This window comes from Talpa occidentalis, unplaced genomic scaffold (genome assembly GCF_014898055.3).
Source record: "Talpa occidentalis isolate TD23 unplaced genomic scaffold, MPIMG_talOcc4v2.1 talOcc4.4, whole genome shotgun sequence".
Lineage (NCBI taxonomy): Eukaryota > Metazoa > Chordata > Mammalia > Eulipotyphla > Talpidae > Talpa > Talpa occidentalis.
In genome coordinates this window covers 84,093,261-84,111,016 of record NW_023604295.1, presented here as the reverse complement: position 1 = coordinate 84,111,016, position 17,756 = coordinate 84,093,261, and positions in this window count along the sequence as shown.

Here is a 17,756-nt window from a genome sequence, read left to right as displayed (position 1 = left end):
ATTGGAGACTGGGAGTAAGGGACGGAGAGAGAATGAATAGTAAGAATAATATAAGTGCATTGAAATGCTCAATTATTAAATTGAATTACATTCAATATTTTGAATCACCAATATTAAATAGATAATAATTATGTGTTATGTTTGCCAAATAGAACAGAAAAAAATATGCTTGCGTAAAATGCCATAAACAGAGCTGTAGGAAGAAATATGGAAGTAGAGGTGTGTTCACAAAACTATAACACACAAAACAAAGGACAACATTAATAAAATGTCTACCAATACAGAATTATCACCAAACATGATTTTATTTCAAAACTAGATATTCATATGAACAGTTGGCAAAAATTTGAAGGCAATGGCATCAAGACTTAGCCTGATCATTTAATACAACCACACAGATCCTATGACTTGAAACTTACAGGAAATGCCTCTTAGTTTTTAAAAGTTTGGCCAATTCTAAAATTCAAATGTAAACATTATGAACCACAAATAGAAAAATACTGAGAAGAAAAAAAAAAATGTTGGCTGCATCACTTTGCCTCATTTTAAAATATATTATAAAACTACAACAAATAAAAAGAAAGGCACTTATATAGAGAGATATAAACCATTGGAACAGGGGAGAAACCCCAAAAATAAATTGTGGGATCAATCTCTTAAATGGGTCAGATGTGCATTTCAATAAGCACAGAGTAAGACACTTGGTTTGGAACTAGTGTATTATGATTACTTAAGAAATGTAAATTGTTTTGAATGAGAATGGTGAAGGCCCTGAAGGCTAAGGTTTAAATGTTTGCATTATTTTACTAAAACACTCTTCTCTGTATTGTTTGGAAATACATTGTTGTATAGTAATTCATCTAATAAATTGAGTTGGAATATATATGAAATGAGTTATAGCATGATATCATGTCTTATGTATTTAACTAATGAAGAATTTTAAGAATAGGTCTTTTCTCTAGAATTATTGCAAGGAGACAGATAACAGAATGATTGAATTGGAATGAATACCTAGGTTTAAAAAAATGTAGAGAGAGGTGAGATTGCATTTATTTATGTATTTATTTATTTTTAAAGATTTATTTATTTATTTATACAAGCACTGGGTACAGTCAGAGGTGCGGGAGGGTGAGAGAATTCACCAGAGCCAGAGCAGGGAACAGAACAGGCAGACCGATGAAACACACTGCTGAGGGGAGCAGTGGGTGGCAGGAGAGGTCTGTGTGCCATGTGGGACCCTTGCCGGTGGCTGGGGATCGAACCAGTGTTGCAGAGGCTGCAGGCAGCTTCACAGCCCAGTGCTCAACAGCTGTGCCACTAGGGGAGGCCCGAGATTGCATTTATGACTGTGTTCACAAATGTAGAATTGGCAGGGTGAATCAGTTTTGGAAAATATCTTCTATTTAAGTTCAAATAGGAGTAAAAAACAAAACAAAATCTAAGCATATAATTTAAGTAAATTAGCCAATTAAAATATATTATAAAATAGTAATTTGGGAAAACCATTCTGTTGAGACCATTTTTACAAAGTAATTGAATTGCCTTTGAATTAGAAGTGAAAACCATGAAGTAGTCATCAACTTTTACTGCTATATCCTGAACAGATTTTTTGTAGTACTCCTCAAGTTTCATATATTTATATTACATTACTGATATAAGTCATTAGTAGAACTTGGCACTCAATGAATGACTATAAAGTTTATAAAATATACAGTGAAAAATATTTAAGTGGTAGAAATAAAATAAATGTTTTTTTCACAATTTATGATAGCAATATAATATTTCTATATAAGCTAAATTTGTCTAAAAGTAATTTTACTATCTTGTATATATCATAAATACATTTCTGAGTAATTCCTGAAACAAATTTTCTATTACACATGCTGTTTGAGTAAATTGCATTCACATAGATAAATCTCCGATTAAAATGTTTTCACTCACCCAAACCATTGCAATCACCCAGGATCATGCATTCTTTAACCTCTTGTGTTAATTACAATCAACCTTCAAGAATGTGGGCAAACTACTTTTCTGAAAATAGCCATTATTATGTAAAACATTTGATCAATTAAGAATGGTTTCCCCATTATGACATTAAAAGTATTTATAGTGTAGCTTCAATTTTTGAAACTTATCTTGATAGACACACTTCCATTTAATATAGAATACATGTTTTTTATTCATTTTATGTTATAAAAGTAAATGTAGATTTTGATTTTTACTTTATTATAATTAGTCTTTTTCCTGGTCCCTTATTTACGTTTTCTAAATTCCTGCTATGAGTGAGACCATGTGGTATTTTTCTTTTTCTTTCTGGCTTATTTCACTGAGCATGATCCTTTTTTTTTTTTTTTTAAATAATAAATTTTATTGTTATATTCCCCATACAATTGCAGCCCCCCCATTCTGACCCCAATCCCTCCCCTCCCGCCCCCACCAACCTAAAAGTGTCTCTGGTTCATAGTTTTTTGTTGATTTTGATTTTCACTTTCTTATAGTTATTCATTTTCCTGGTCCCTTATTTAAGTTTTCTAGATTCCTGTTATGAGTGAGACCATCCGGTATTTTTCTTTTTCTTTTTGGCTTATTTCACTGAGCATGATCCCTTCCAGCGCCATCCATGTTGCTGCAAATTGCATGTGTTTATCTTTTTTGAATGCTGAGTAATATTCCATGGTGTATATGTACCACATCTTCTTGATCCAGTCATCTATTTTTGGGCATTTGGGCTGTTTCCAAAGCTTAGCTATTGTAAACAGTGCTGCTGTAAACATAGGGGTGCAGGTGTTCTTTGGAATTGATGTTTCTGTGTCTTTTGGGTAAATACCTAGGAGTGGAATTGCTGGATCATATGGAAGTTCTATGTTTAGTAGGTCCAGAAATCTCCACACAGCTTTCCATAGTGGTTGGACCAGTTTGCACTCCCACCAACAGTGCAGAAGAGTTCCTTTTTCTCCACACCCTCGCCAACATTTGTTGTTGCTAGTTTTTTTAATATGTGCCATTCTCACTGGTGTAAGATGGTATCTCATGGTAGTTTTGATTTGCATTTCCCTGATGACAAGTGATGTTGAACATTTTTTCATATGCCTGTTGGCCATTTGCATTTCCTCTTCAGAGAAGTTTCTTTTTAGCTCTTCTGCCCATTTTTTGACTGGATTATTTTCTTTGTTGTTGTTGAGTCTCGTCAGCTCTTTGCAGATTTTTGTGATCAGTCCTTTATCATTAGTGTTGGGTGCAAAAATGTTCTCCCAGTTGGTGGGGTTTCTCTTTGTTTTTGTTATTGTCTCTTTTGCTGTGCAGAAGCTCTTTATTTTTTTTTATTTTATTTTTTTTAAAGATTTATTTATTTATTTATTTAAGCACTGGGTACAGTCAGAAGTCAGGAGGGTGAGAGAATTCACCAGAGCCAGAGCGGAGAGCAGAACAGGAAGACAAACGAAGTACACTGCTGAGGGGAGCAGCGGGCGGCAGGAGAGGTCTGCGCAACATGCGGGACCCTCGCCAGAGGCCTGGGATTGAACCGGCACTGCTGAGACTGCAGGCAGCTTCGCAGCCCAGCGCTCAACTGCTGTGCCACCAGGGAGGCCCTGTGCAGAAGCTCTTTAATTTGATGTAGTCCCAGCTGTTTATCTTTGCCTTCACTATCACTGCTTTGGGTGATGTGTCTGTAAAGATGTCTTTGATGTGCAAATCACGTAGTGTTTCGCCTATATTTCCTTCTATATATTTTATGGTTTCAGGTCTTATGTCTAGTTCTTTAATCCATTTTGAGTTGATTTTTGTGTATGGTGTGAGGTAGTGGTCAAGCTTCATTCTTTTGCATGTAGCGACCCAGTTTTCCCAGCACCATTTATTGAACAAACTTTCTTTGCTCCAATGCATAGTCTTTGCTCCTTTGTCAAAGATTAGTTGACCATAAATCTGTGGGTTTATTTCTGGATTATCTATTTGATTCCATTGGTCTGTATGTCTGTTCTTGTTCCAATACCATGCAGTTTTGATGATTATGGCTTTGTAGTATAGTTTGAAGTCTGGGAGTGTGGTGCCTCCAATCCCTTCTTTTTTTTTCAGGAAAGCTTTGGCTATTTGGGGTTTTTTGTGATTCCATATGAATTTCATCAATAATTGTTCTATTTCTTTGAAGAATAACATTGAAATTTTTATTGGAATAGCATTGAATCTGTATATTGCTTTTGGAAGGATGGCCATTTTAATAATGTTTATTCTTCCAATCCATGAGCAGGGGATGTCTTTCCATTTCTTTGTGTCTTCTTCTATTTCTTTTAACAGTATTTTATAGTTTTCTTTGTATAGGTCCTTTACCTCTTTTGTTAAATTTATTCCCAAATATTTGATTTTTTTTGTTTCGATAATAAAAGGGATGGTTTTTTTTATTTCTTCTTCTTCAGATTTATTGTTTGTGTATAGGAAGGCTACTGACTTTTGCTTGTTGATATTTTATCCTGCCACTTTACTGAACTGACTGATGAGTTGAATTAGTTTTTCTGTGGAGTTTTTGGGGTTCTCTATGTATAATATCATATCATCTGCAAGAGTGATAGTTTGACTTCTTCTTTTCCTATTTGGATTCCTTGGATGTCTTTCTCTTGTCTTATTGCTCTGGCTAGGACTTCCAGTATTATATTGAAAAGCAGTGGTGAGAGTGGGCATCCTTATCTTGTTCCAGATCTTAATGGAATTGCTTTCAGCTTTTCAACATTGAGAATGATACTGGCTGTTGGCTTGTCATAGATGGCCTTTATGATGTTGAGGTATGTTCCTTGTATCCCAAGAATTTCAAGGGCTTTTATCATGAATGGGTGTTGCACTTTGTCGAATGCTTTCTCAGCATCTATTGATATTATCATATGGTTTTTATATTTCTTTTTGTTGATGTGTTGGATAACGTTGATTGATTTTCGGATGTTAAACCATCCTTGCGTCCCTGGTATGAATCCTACTTGGTCGTGGTGAATTATCTTATGGATACATTGTTGGATTCTGATAGCTAAAATTTTATTGAGGATTTTTGCATCAGTGTTCATTAGGGAGATTGGCCTGTAGTTTACTTTTTTTGTGTTGTCCTTGTTCGGATTTGGTATTAGTGTAATGTTGGCTTCATAGAACGTGTTTGGTATTGTCCCTTACTTCTCAATTTTTTGGAAGAGTTTGTGAAGGATAGGCACTAATTCGTCTCTGAATGTTTGGTAGAATTCATTTGTAAATCCATCAGGTCCTGGGCTTTTGTTTTTGGGGAGGTTTTTGATTACCATTTCAATTTCGCTGCTTGTAATTGGTCTGTTTAGGTGTTCTATTTCTTCTTTATCTAGCTTTGGGTGATTGTAGAGTTGTAGGAATTTGTGCATCTCCTCTAGATTGTTAAACTTGTTTCCATATAACTGTTCATAGTAGTTACTGATTATTCTTTTGATTTCTCCTGTGTCCGTTGTGATTTCTCCTCTTTCATTGATGATCCTGTTTATTTGTGCTTTCTCCCTTTTTTCCTTTGTCAGCCTGGCTAGGGGTTTGTCTATTTTATTGATTTTTTCAAAGAACCAGCTCTTGGTTTCATTGATCTTTTGGATTGTTTTTTTAGTTTCAATTTCATTTATTTCTGCTTTGGTTTTTATTATTTCTTTTCTTCTACTGGTTTTGGGGTTTTTTTGTTGTTCTTTTTCTGGATCTTTGCGCTTCGAGATTAGGTTGTTTCTTTGAGTTCTTTCTTGTTTCTTGATGTGAGCTTCTATTGCCATATATTTTCCTCTTATTACTGCTTTTGCTGCATCCCATACGTTTAGGATATTGGTGTCCTCCTTGTCGTTCAATTCAAAAAATTTTTTAATTTCTTCTTTGATCTCATTAGTCCAGTGGTCTTCCAGTAGTGTGGTTTTTAATCTCCATGAGGTAGGAAAGTTCCTTGCCTTCTTTTTATGGTTTATTTCTAGTTTGATGCCTTCATGGTCAGAAAAGATGGTTGATATGATTTCAATCTTGGTGTATATGTTGATGTTTGTCTTGTGCCCCAGTATGTGATCGATCCTGGAGAATGATCCGTGTGCGCTTGAGAAAAATGTGTACTCCGTTTTTTTGGGGTTTAGTGTTCTATAGATGTCTGTTAAGCCCAATTGCTCTAGGTCCTTATTTAGAGCTTTGGTTTCTTTACTTATTTTTTGTCTTGTTGATCTATCCATTGTTGATAGTGGTGTGTTGAAGTCTCCCACTACATATGTGTTTTCTCTGATGTCTGTTTTCAGAGAGGACAACAGTTGTCTGATATATTTTGGTGCTCCTTTGTTTGGTGAGTATATGTTAATGAGTGTTATTTCTTCTTGAAATATTGTCCCCTTGATCATAATGTAGTAACCATTGGCGTCTCTTTTTATCTTTTTGAGTTTGAAATCTGTTTTATCTGATATAAGTATAGCTGTTCCTGCTTTCTTTTTTGGTCCATTTGCTTGTAGGATTGTTTTCCATCCTTTAACTTTGAGCCTATTTTTATCTTTTGTAGCTAAATGTGTTTCCTGGAGACAGCAAAAGATTGGGTTTTGTTTCTTAATCCAGGCTGCAACTCTGTGTCTTTTTATTGAAGAGTTTAGTCCATTTACATTTAGAGTTAATATTGATATGTTAGCATCTGTATTTGCCATTGTGTTTGTCTTTCCTTTGATTTTATTTATTTATTCTTTTAATAATTTTTTTTTTTTTGGCCTTCTTTCATTGTTATTCGTCCCTCTGAGGTTCTGGCTTTAGGACTCCTTGTAGTATTTTTTGGAGTGGGGGTTTAGTTGTAATGAAATTCCGGAGTTTCTGTTTGTCTGGGAAGGTCCATATTCTTTCTTCAAAGAGGAAGGAGAGCTTTGCGGGATAGAGTATTCTTGGTTGGCATCTGTTTTCTTGGAATCTGTTGACTATGTCCCTCCACTCTCTCCTTGCCCATAGTGTTTCTTCGGAGAAGTCTGATATCAGCCTGATTGGCTTTCCTTTTAATGTTATCTGTTTCTTCCCTCTTGCCAGCTTCATTATTTTTTCCTTGTCCTGGTTTCTTGGGAGCTTTGCTATTATGTGTGTTGCTGTATTTTTCCTTTCGTCATGGAAGTTTGGTGTTCTTCTTGCTTCTTGTATATCAATTTTCAGCTCCTTCTTCACATTTGGGAAGTTTTCTTCAATTATCTCTTTGAAAATTTTCTCTGTTCCTACTTGTCTCTCCTCTCCTTCTGGTATTCCTATAACTCTTATATTTCCTTTCCTCATGGAGTCAGATAGTTCCTGAAGTCTTTCTTCATTCTTTTTCCTTCGTACTTCTCTTTCCTTTTCTGTTTTGGTTCTTTTTATTTCTGTGTCTTCAAGAGAACTTATTCGTTCTTCCATTTCACTATTCTGCTTTCATTGCTTTTCCCAGAATTCTTTAGTTCTTCCATTAATTCTTTGATCTTGTGCATTTCTTTTATTTCCCTCTTTAGGGACTCAATTTCATTCTTCTGATCGTTGATTATTTTTCCCTTATCATTGTTTTCCTTTATGACTTCTGTCAGTTTTTTAATCACGGCAATTTTAATTTCACTTTCTGGAAGGCTCAGAAGTTCTTCCAAGTTACTGTCGTTGCAATCTGGGGGCTGGTTTTCTTTTTGTGGTGTGCTTTTTCCCTGGGGAGTAGCTAGGTTGCGTGTGGTTCTTCTCCTCCCTACTCTCTGTTTTTTAATTTGCCGTATGCGTTGGGACACTGTGTTGTTGGGACTGGCCGGCATCTTGGTTGAGCTTCTCCATTCCTCTCTGGTTCCTCCAGGAGTCATCTGTCAGTTTCAGGCAGTCTTTACTGGAGAAAGGTCCCTGTTCTAAAATGCTGATGTGGGGACACACTCCCCTGTGCACCTGGTCTGCCCCGGCGGTGGGTTCCTGCTCCCCCTCTGCGCTTGGACTGCAGGCCAGAGGGGGTCTGGCATGGGCGAACTTCCCCCGCTCACCTCTGGCTCCTGAGGAAGCCTTCTGCAGGTAGCCTTTACTGAAGAAATGTCCCTGTTCTAAAATGGTGATGTGGGACACACTCCCTGCGCGTCCGGTCTCAGGCACACTCTTCTGCGCTCCTGGTCTGCCCTGGTTGTGGGTGCTCGCTCCCCCTGTGGGCTCAGACTACTGGTCGGAAGGGGCCCGGCGTGGGCTAACTCCCCAGCTGGACACTAGCTCCTTCAGGAGCCTCTGCTGGTTTCAAGTCGCTAGGTGGCGCCAGAGATCTCTCCTAGAGCCCTTGGGGATCTGATTATCCACCCCGTGGGACAGGGAACAGAGTGGGGATGGTAGGGTACACCTCAACGGCGTTGGGGTGCTGTGTCTGCCTTGTGCCCCACCGTCGCGGGGAATGCACGCCCCTAATTTCATGCCCCGGGTCTCAGTTCCAAAGCCCTCAGTTCCAGGACGCGGGCTGTAGCCCAGTTCAGTGGCGCGGGAATGGCGCCTTTTGAATCCCGCTCCGGTGCCTGGGCGCCTGGTTCCTGCGCACACAGTGAGGGCCTCTGAGCGTCTCCCCACAAGCCTAGGTCTCAGGCACGCGGACCTGGGCAGCTGTGATCCGATCCAGATCCATGTTTGCTTTTCAACCGCACTGCTTTTTCAACCGCACTGCTTTTCCGCGCCATCCCGTTTCTGATCCGCGCTGCTTTTCCGCGCAATCCCGACCCCGCTCCATGTCTGCTTTTCCAGTGCGCCGCTTTTCCAGTGCGCCGCTTTTCCGCGCAAGCTTACCGGGCGGCCCGGGGCTGTGTGCTGGTGCTGGCCTCCTCCCCGGGGGCGGGGTCTCTCTTTAATGGCGCCTGGAGCTCACCTCCGCGGCGAATCCTGCAGAATTCTCCACAGCTCCCGTTCACGGGGTGTGGTGGCTGCAATAGTTCCTTTCCACTCACAGTCCCGCTTGCTGCATAGTTTGTTCTTGTTGGTCGTTTTAGTTTGTTGTTTTCCTCCTCTCTGCGGGCGGAGAGTGCCGACTCTGTGGGCGGGGGAGGGGAGCAGGGTTCTGCGCTTTCCTCCCTTCTGGTCCTCTTTTATGGCAACTTTCTTCTTCGGGCAGTTTGCTGGAGTCACCCGTTTATCTTCCCTGTCCCAGTTCTCACTGGGACCTGCCGCTTTTCCTCCCTATTAACTTTTTTTAATGGGAGATCTTACTCGCAGCGTCTCCTCGCCGCCATGTTGCTCCGCCTATCGAGCATGATCCTTTGCAGCTCCATCCATGTTGCTGCAAATTGCATGAGTTTATATTTTTTGATTGCTGAGTAATATTCCATTGTGTATATATACCACATCTTCTTGATCGAGTCATCTATTTTTGGTAAAGTGAAAATCAAAATCAACAAGCAACTATAAACCAGAGACATACTACAGTGTGGGGGGGAGGAGGGGGTAGGGTCAAAACAAGTGGGGTGGGAATTGTATGGGAACTATAACCAAGATGAAAATGCATACATTGTGCAAAAATGAAAAATGAGGTAAAAAATATATAAAATAAAAAATGAAAAAAAAAACAAATGTTCAGAATGAAAAGAATTTTCGGGCCTCCCTGGTGGAGCAGGTGGTTGAGCACCACACTGTGAAGCTGTCCACAGCCTTTGTAGCGTGGTTGGATTACTACTGGCCTGCAAGAATCCCACATGGCTCAGCAGACCTCTCCTGTCTCACCTGCTACTCCCCTCAGCAGTGTATTTCGTTAGTCTGCCTGTTCTGTTCCCTGCTCTGGCTCTGGTGAATTCTCTCACCCTTCAGCATTTCTGACCTGTACCAAGTTTTTGTATAAAATAAATAAATAAATCTTTAAAAAAAAGAGAGAGAGAGAGAAAATAAAAACAAACCACTAAATCTTAAAAAAAACACACACAAAAGGCCCATAATTTTATATATTGACTGATTATTGCACAAGTTTTCCTATGTATTGATTATAAATATGTATTGATTATAAATATATTGATATAAGTATATATAATACATTGATGTTTATTTTTATAAATATAAATACATATATAATTAGATATATAATATATACTATATATACTATATATTAATAATTATATATACAATTATATACACATATATATAATTTTGTAGCACTATATTCCTTTGCAGAATCACATCATTTTCCTGGCTGGTGTTCAAAAAAATATCAACTGGAACAAATAAGTACTATATGTAGTATTAGATAAATTGGTAATACAAACATTCAATATTTTTTGTTTCATAAATTAATTTTCCAAAAATTATTTCAACTGATACCTTTTCACAGAATAGTCTTGATTTACAAATAATACAAACAACACCTAAAAATAGATCATTTTATGTAGAATTTTACACACTATAAATACTTTACATTTGGCTTTTATTTCCAATTTATTCTTTTATGATTATTTTAATGATGCAGGGTAAACATGAATACAAGTTTAAAATTATCAATATGGGCTCCCTGGTGGTGCAAGGGCTTAAGAAATAACCTATAAAGCTATCTGCAGCCACTGCAGCATGAGCTCGATCCCCAGCTAGGGCACTAACCACATGGAATAGCAGACCTGTTCTGTCTCGCCAGCTGCTCCCTTCAGGAGTGTATTTCAGTCAATGCACCTGTTCTGTTCCTCACTCTGTCTCTGGTGAATCCTCTGGCCTGTACCCCAATTCTTGTGTGTATAAATATCTAAATCTTTACAAAAAATAAAATAAAATTATCAATATTGGAGAAAAATGTCCATTTGGTTTCTCCTGAAATTCTGTGTTTCATAAACCTTACTTTGAAATTCTGAATGTCTATTGTTGGGTATAAATAACAACATATATAGATGCATGTAAATCTATCTATAATTATGATATATTAACTTACCATTTGTTCACAATACATTTAAATTAAGATTTGAGGAGTAGGTTCTCCTCTGGTGGTGCAGCGGTTGAGCGCTGGGCGGTGAGGCTGCCCGCAGCCTCTGCAGCTCGGTTTCGGTCCTGGTCACCTGCGAGGGTCCCACAAGGAGTGCAGACCTCTCCTGCAGCGCCCGCTGCTCTCCTTAGCAGGGTATTTTGTCTGTCTGCCTGTTCTGTTCCCAGCTCTGGCTCTAGTGAATTCTCTCACCCTTCCCCGTTTCTGACTGTACCCAGTGCTTGCATAAATAAATAAATAAATAAATAAATCTTTAAAAAAAAAGTTTTGAGGAGTATAAGTTCATATGTTTATGTGTGTGTAATTCTGAACACACAGACCACTAAAATTCTAGTGTAATTTTCTTTATTGAATAAACCTCCTTCCCACCCCCTATCTAAACCTCCCACGTGGTATGCCTCTGATAACCACCATAGTTTTCACTAAGAGTTGCATTTACTATAATTTTTAGTTTCTTTGCTTTAGTTATCTATATTCAACATATGAGAGCAGCCATCCTTCTCTTAAAATATGAAACCTAAAATTTCAACTTTCTTACTGAAAATTTCCTTATCCAATTCCACAAATTCATTAGGTATATACTTTATTTTCCATTTTACTCCAGACCTCAGTGTTGCCAAACTTTATTTAACTATATGGCAAATTGTTCTATCACTATTCTTTAAATATATATGTAATAATCTACTCAAGTTCATATATCTCAAGATTTGCTCAGTCAGTCACTCAACTCTCAGAGTTATAAGTAAGTACTTAGACCATAAGAACTCTATGCCAGCATTATAGCAAACTGACTAATTTCAAAAAAAGGAACATGTACAGCAAGGTTATCAACATTATTTAATAGCTTCTTCACTCATCTAATAAATTCCATTAAGTCTTATCAAGAACCACTGGACTCTGTCATAGATCAATCCCAAATTTAAAGTTTTTGATATTACTAATTAATACTGGTTACATAACCAATGACTTCAGGTTTAATAATTTTAATCAGAAATATTTCTTTGGGTGCTCCCTGGTGACACAAGGGGTTAAGTCTCAGCACTATGAAGCTGAGTTTGATCCCCAGCCTGGGAACCTGACCCATATGGTGCAGCAGACCTCTCCTGTCTCACCTGCTGCTCCCTTCAGCAGTGTATTTCAGTCAATCTGCCTGTTCTGCTTCCCACTCTACCTCTGGTAAATCCTCTCACCCTCTGCCCTATACCTTTGGCCTACACCCCAGCTCTTGTATGCATAAATAAATAAATCTCAAAAAAAAAAAGAAATATTCGTTATTTCTCACAATTCTGTGAGATAACCTCTTTATTCTATGTCTCATATACTAGTCCTGGAATATCCAAAATGGCTTTTTCATTCATGTGCCTGACTCCTAAGGTAGAATAGCCCTAATTCATGGAAGCTAACTGGAATTTTTCAACAGGGGCTGAATCCTCCCATTAGCTGAGTTCCTCAGCTTCTCTCATATAGTATCTGAACCTTTTCTTTTCCTTAAGGGGTTTTCATATAATTTTTCAAGTAGGGAAATCTAATGACTTAATCTTTTTGACTTTCTATAACAATTTGACATTGAGTTGTTATATTATAAGCAAAAATATATTCCTTAATGTCTGTAACACTGGAAAGCCAAAGATAAATGTGTCAGTATGTTCAATGTACAGAGAGAGCCTTTTCCAGGTTTGTAGCTGGCACTATCGGCTATGAATACCTAGCTGCATCCTTCAGGAGTGTATTTCAGTCTATCCATCTGTACTGTTCCCCATTCTGTCTCTGGTGAATCCAGATATGAGATGAGCATTTATATAAAATAATGAGATGAACATTTATATAAAATAATTAAGTTAATTCATAAAGACTCCACATGCATGACATAAGTACCTGGCTAAGACCCCACCTACTGACACAAAAATCAAACAATGACACCAAACTTCTTATTTCACTACATTTAATTTATTTTTTATCAACCTGATGCCATATCTGTTATCTCCATAAAATGAAGAAAAATCTTACACACTTAAGCTACTCTGTCTCCATTTCTCGTTTTACTATTTGGATATTTCTTATTAGATCATCACTTTTTGTTTTAGTGTTTGCAAATTTTTATTATCATAATCAGAAATTTTTACCTGTAGTTACCAACTTTAGAAGTGACTTTATAGTCCACCTAGAAGTCAGCTGGCTCCATAGCTGAGGGTTTAGGTCACAGGTCTTGTGTTGTCTACCATGAAGTGTTAGAAAATTGTGGCAAATTACATTCAAATTATAAAGTTACAATGGAAAGTGTATCACCTGAGTTGTCCAGGCATTATTTATTGAATATAATACTATAATGAACCTAATCATAAAATTATATCTTTGAATTGTCATTTTAAAATTTTTCAGTTATAAAATATCAAAATCAACAAACAACTATGAACCAGGGACACTCTATGGGGGGTGGAGGGGCGGGGAAAGGAAGGCTTGGGGTCAAAATAAGGGGGTTGTAATTGTATGGGGAACATAAAAATAAAATTTAAAAAAAATAAAATTTTTCAGTTATATACCTAGGAGTGGAATTACCGGGTCACTTAGTAGCTCTTTTTTTTTTTTTTAATAAATTGACTAAACACCACATTGTTTTATATAGTAAGTAAACTGATCTACATTCTCACCAAAAGTGTACAAGCATTCCTCTATAGAACTAAGTCTCACAATTTGTGTTTACATAGATATCATATAGTCTCATATGCAATGGTGTTATTGGATGATATTTTTAAATCAATCATTAGAAAATTCACACTAAATGCCCAACTCTAGAAGAGTGGATAAAGAAGTTCTACATTCACACATAATGAACTACAATTCATCTATAAAAGAATAAATTTTGCCATTTGCAACAACATGGGTAGAACTAAGGGTAGTTATGTTAGGTAAAACTGAAGGGGATTATGCTAAGTAAAATAAATCTGATGATTTCATTCACATGCGGAATAAAAAGAAACAAAAGATTTTGAATGACAATATGTCTCTCCAGTTTAAATCCGGAATTTTTCCAACTTTACATAATTTTTGTACAGTTCTTTCTTTCATAGAATGATTTTATGGGAATTCTAAAATAGATTCATGTTCCATTTGCAATTAGAGGCCAAAGTTGACACATATAGAACAACAGGCATTCATTGACTAAGACTGGAGTCAAGTTCATAATGTTCTGACCATTCAGAAAGATGTGAATATGTGACCAAGAAAAATAAAACTTTTTTAAAAAGTCTATAAAGTAATTTTATAACCCACAGAAGTAAAACCAAAATTAATGGACAATTAATTTCCAAATTAATAGAAATTAAACACATGACTGTTACATAATGATAAAGGAGAATTTTAAGATGAGGAAGAAAGGGGGGAAAAAAGGAAGTGGAGGATTAGTGTGGAAGTGAATTTCAAATAGCTTCTAACCAACTGACATTTTTTTTTTCTTTTTGCCCCTTAGTGGAATCATTTATATATAATCCCTTTTTCTCTAAGAATTAGAGTTCTTTGGGGTTTTACATTGGTTTCTCTATTCTTACTCTGTTTTTCCTTCAGCAAATTTTTCAACATCATTTTGGAGAATGTTCAAGTTGTTTAATGAATAATTCCATATGGATATTCTTTGTACTTGTCCAAAACTGACTCAATTTTCATAAAAAATGGTTATCCTTTTCCTCCTTCAACTTCCTCATTGCCTTCTATATGAAGTTAGTATTCTTTAGTTTATCATATAGCATCCTTTAAGAAATTGTTCCTGATTCCCAGATTTTCCTGATTGCTCTTTCATTCTCTTTGTGTTTCATTCTTATTTTTCTATTTCAAGTCTCCTATATTTGTACACCTATATCTTTGAGCATTAAATTTTCCCCATAAAATGTTATCATCAATATTTCCCCTGATTGGTTCATTATTACTCTTATAAAAAATAATCACATCAACTAACTCTAACTAGTAGGTTCTGAACTAAATAAGATAATATTCCAAGACTAAATTTCATTTAGTCATTTCACTTCACTTAATAAATCGTGCATACATTAATCTTAGAGATTACAGCAATTTACTGATAACATGTATTTATCATATTATTTAATATGGTTCTAATCACCTAAAATTGTATTTAGATAGGAATTGCATAATTATATTTTTGTGGTTGAATAAAGAGATCAGTGAATATTTTCTAATTTTCCCCAATCAAAAATGTTTTAATTGGAAATGAGTAATTTTTATTTATTTTTTTAAGATTTTATATGTTTATACAAGAACCGGGTTACAGGCCGGATGCACGGGAGGTTGAGAGGATTCACCAGAGACAGAGCAGGGAACAGAACAGGCAGACTGACAAATTACACTGCTGAGGGGAGCAGCAGGCATGACAGGAGAGGTCTGCCACACCATGTGGGACCCTCGCCGGCAGGCTGGGATCGAACCTGTGCTGCAGGGGCTGCGGACAGCTTGACAGTGTGGCACTCAACCACCTATGCCACCAGGGAGGCCCATGAGTAATTTTTAAATAAAATATTTATTTATTTATGCATGCAAGAACTGGAGTGCAGGGGCCTCCCTGGTGGCACAGGCAGTTAAGTATAGTGCTGTGAAGCTGTCCGCAGCCTCTGCAGTGCAGGTTAGATCCCTGCTGGTCCGGGAGCAACCCACATGGCAAGGAGACCTCTCCCGTCTCGCCCACTGCTCCCCTCAGCAGTGTATTTTGTCAGTCTGCCTGTTCTGTTCGCAGCCCTGTCTCCAGTGAATCCTCTCACCCTCCCGCGCATCTGGCCTGTAGCCCATTTTTTGTATAAATAAAACATAAATCTTAAAAAAAAAAGCAAAAAAAAACTGGGATGTAGACTAGAGGTGCAGGGTTTGGAGGACTCACTTGAGACAGAATTGGGAGCAGAACTGGCAGATCTACTGAAATACACTGATGAGGGGAGCAGCAGGTAAGACAGGAGATGTCTGCTGTGCCATGTGAGTCGCTCCCTGGCCAGGGATCAGATTTGTGTTGCAGTGGTTGTTGATAGCTTGATAAAGCTATGTCTTTAACCCTGCACCACTAGGAAGGCCCAGGAAATGAGTAAATTGTTTAAGCTAAATATTAACCAAGGGGAAATTTACTCATTTCCGGGGCCTCCCTGGGAACCAAACAAGAGGAGGGGGGGGGAAATAATAATAACAATACAAAACACAGCCCACCACAACAAAAACAAACAGATAATTATAAACCAGCAACATCCTGCAGGGGAGGAGAAGGGAAAGGGATCAGAGGGAGGGAGGGAGGGAGGAGCACAGGGGACTGAGCACAGGGGACTGTGTTGATGGTGCGTCGGTACATTGGTGAAGGAAATTCTGTGGGGACTACACCTGGGGATGGGGGAAGCAAACATTGTTTAAAAATGAACAACAGGGCCTCCCCTGGTGTCACAGTGGTTGATCGCTGGGCTGCGAAGCTGCCCGCAACCTCTGCAGCGCTGGTTCGATCCCCAGCCACCGTGAGGTTCAATCCCACATGGTGCACAGACCTCTCCTGCTGCGCCCTCTACTCCCCTCAGCAGTGTGTTTCTGCATTCTGCCTGTTCTGTTCTCCATTCTGGCTCTGGTGAATTCTCTCACCTTCCGGCGCTTCTGACTGTACCCAGTGCTTGTATAAATAAATAAATAAATCTTAAAAAAAAAAAAAAAGAACAATGATGTAAAAAATAAATAGATAAATAAATAAATATTATCCATCTTACTTACAAGCTTATGTTGTCAAATATCCTCCCTTTTCATTGTAGCTATTAATTTATTAGAGCATATCTTTTTTCATTTTTTTATATTTTTTTAAAGATTTATTTATTTATGCATACAAGAGCTGGGGTATAGGCCAGAGGTGAGGGGGGTAAGAGAATCCACCAGAGACAGTGTGGGGAACAGAACAGGCAGACTGTCCAAAATACACTGCTGAGGAGAGCAGCAGACGAGACAGCAGAGGTCTGCTGCACCATGTGGGTTGTTCCCTGGCATTTGGGGATCAAACTTGTGCTGCAGAGGCTGCAGATTGCTTCACAGTGCATTGCTTAATGACTTGTTCCACTAGGGAGGCCCCAAGAGCATATCATTTTCAGATAAATGAATATATTTATTATTTTCACTAAAATTAATTTGATAAAATGAAAAGGGAAGAACTTCAATCAATATCAGTCTTTTCTTGAGCTCTGAATTTTTCGCTTGCATGGTGCTAATTATTTCTGTTTACTTGGCCATGATTTAAGGAATAGACCATTAGTTACAAACATGTATTTCTGTTATACAAATATGTATACAAACATGTATAAGGCACTCTCACAAATGCTTCCCAAGAAAAATTTTGACTTTTTTTACACTAATATTTGCCTTTCCTACTTTTAGTTTATATTTTTTATGGAATTTTGAGAGTGTTTAGACTAAATAACCTAATGTACAATCTATAAATTTATGCTTACCAAAAGGAATATTCTTCAAACTTCTAATCTATGGTACAGAAACATTCCTGTAGCAGCCTTCAGCAAAAGAAAATAATCAAAGTCATCACATAAAGAAACAAATAAGGAAGAGGATTGTAAACAAGCAACAGTGTTCCATTTTCTGTATGCCAGAATTTTTTAATTTATAACACAAAAATTGAAGTCATCATAAGGAAGCTATTATTTACCAATCTATCTGTACCTATACCAAGAAAGATTATGATGTAGGTAAAAGTATTTGTATTAAAAAAAAAAAGTTATCTTAACAACAGGTTTTCAGTTTAGTTTCAAAAACAAATAAATAAAATTTGAAAATCACCATTTTACATAAATGAGGCAGCATTCACATTATTTTACATTATGCTCATAAT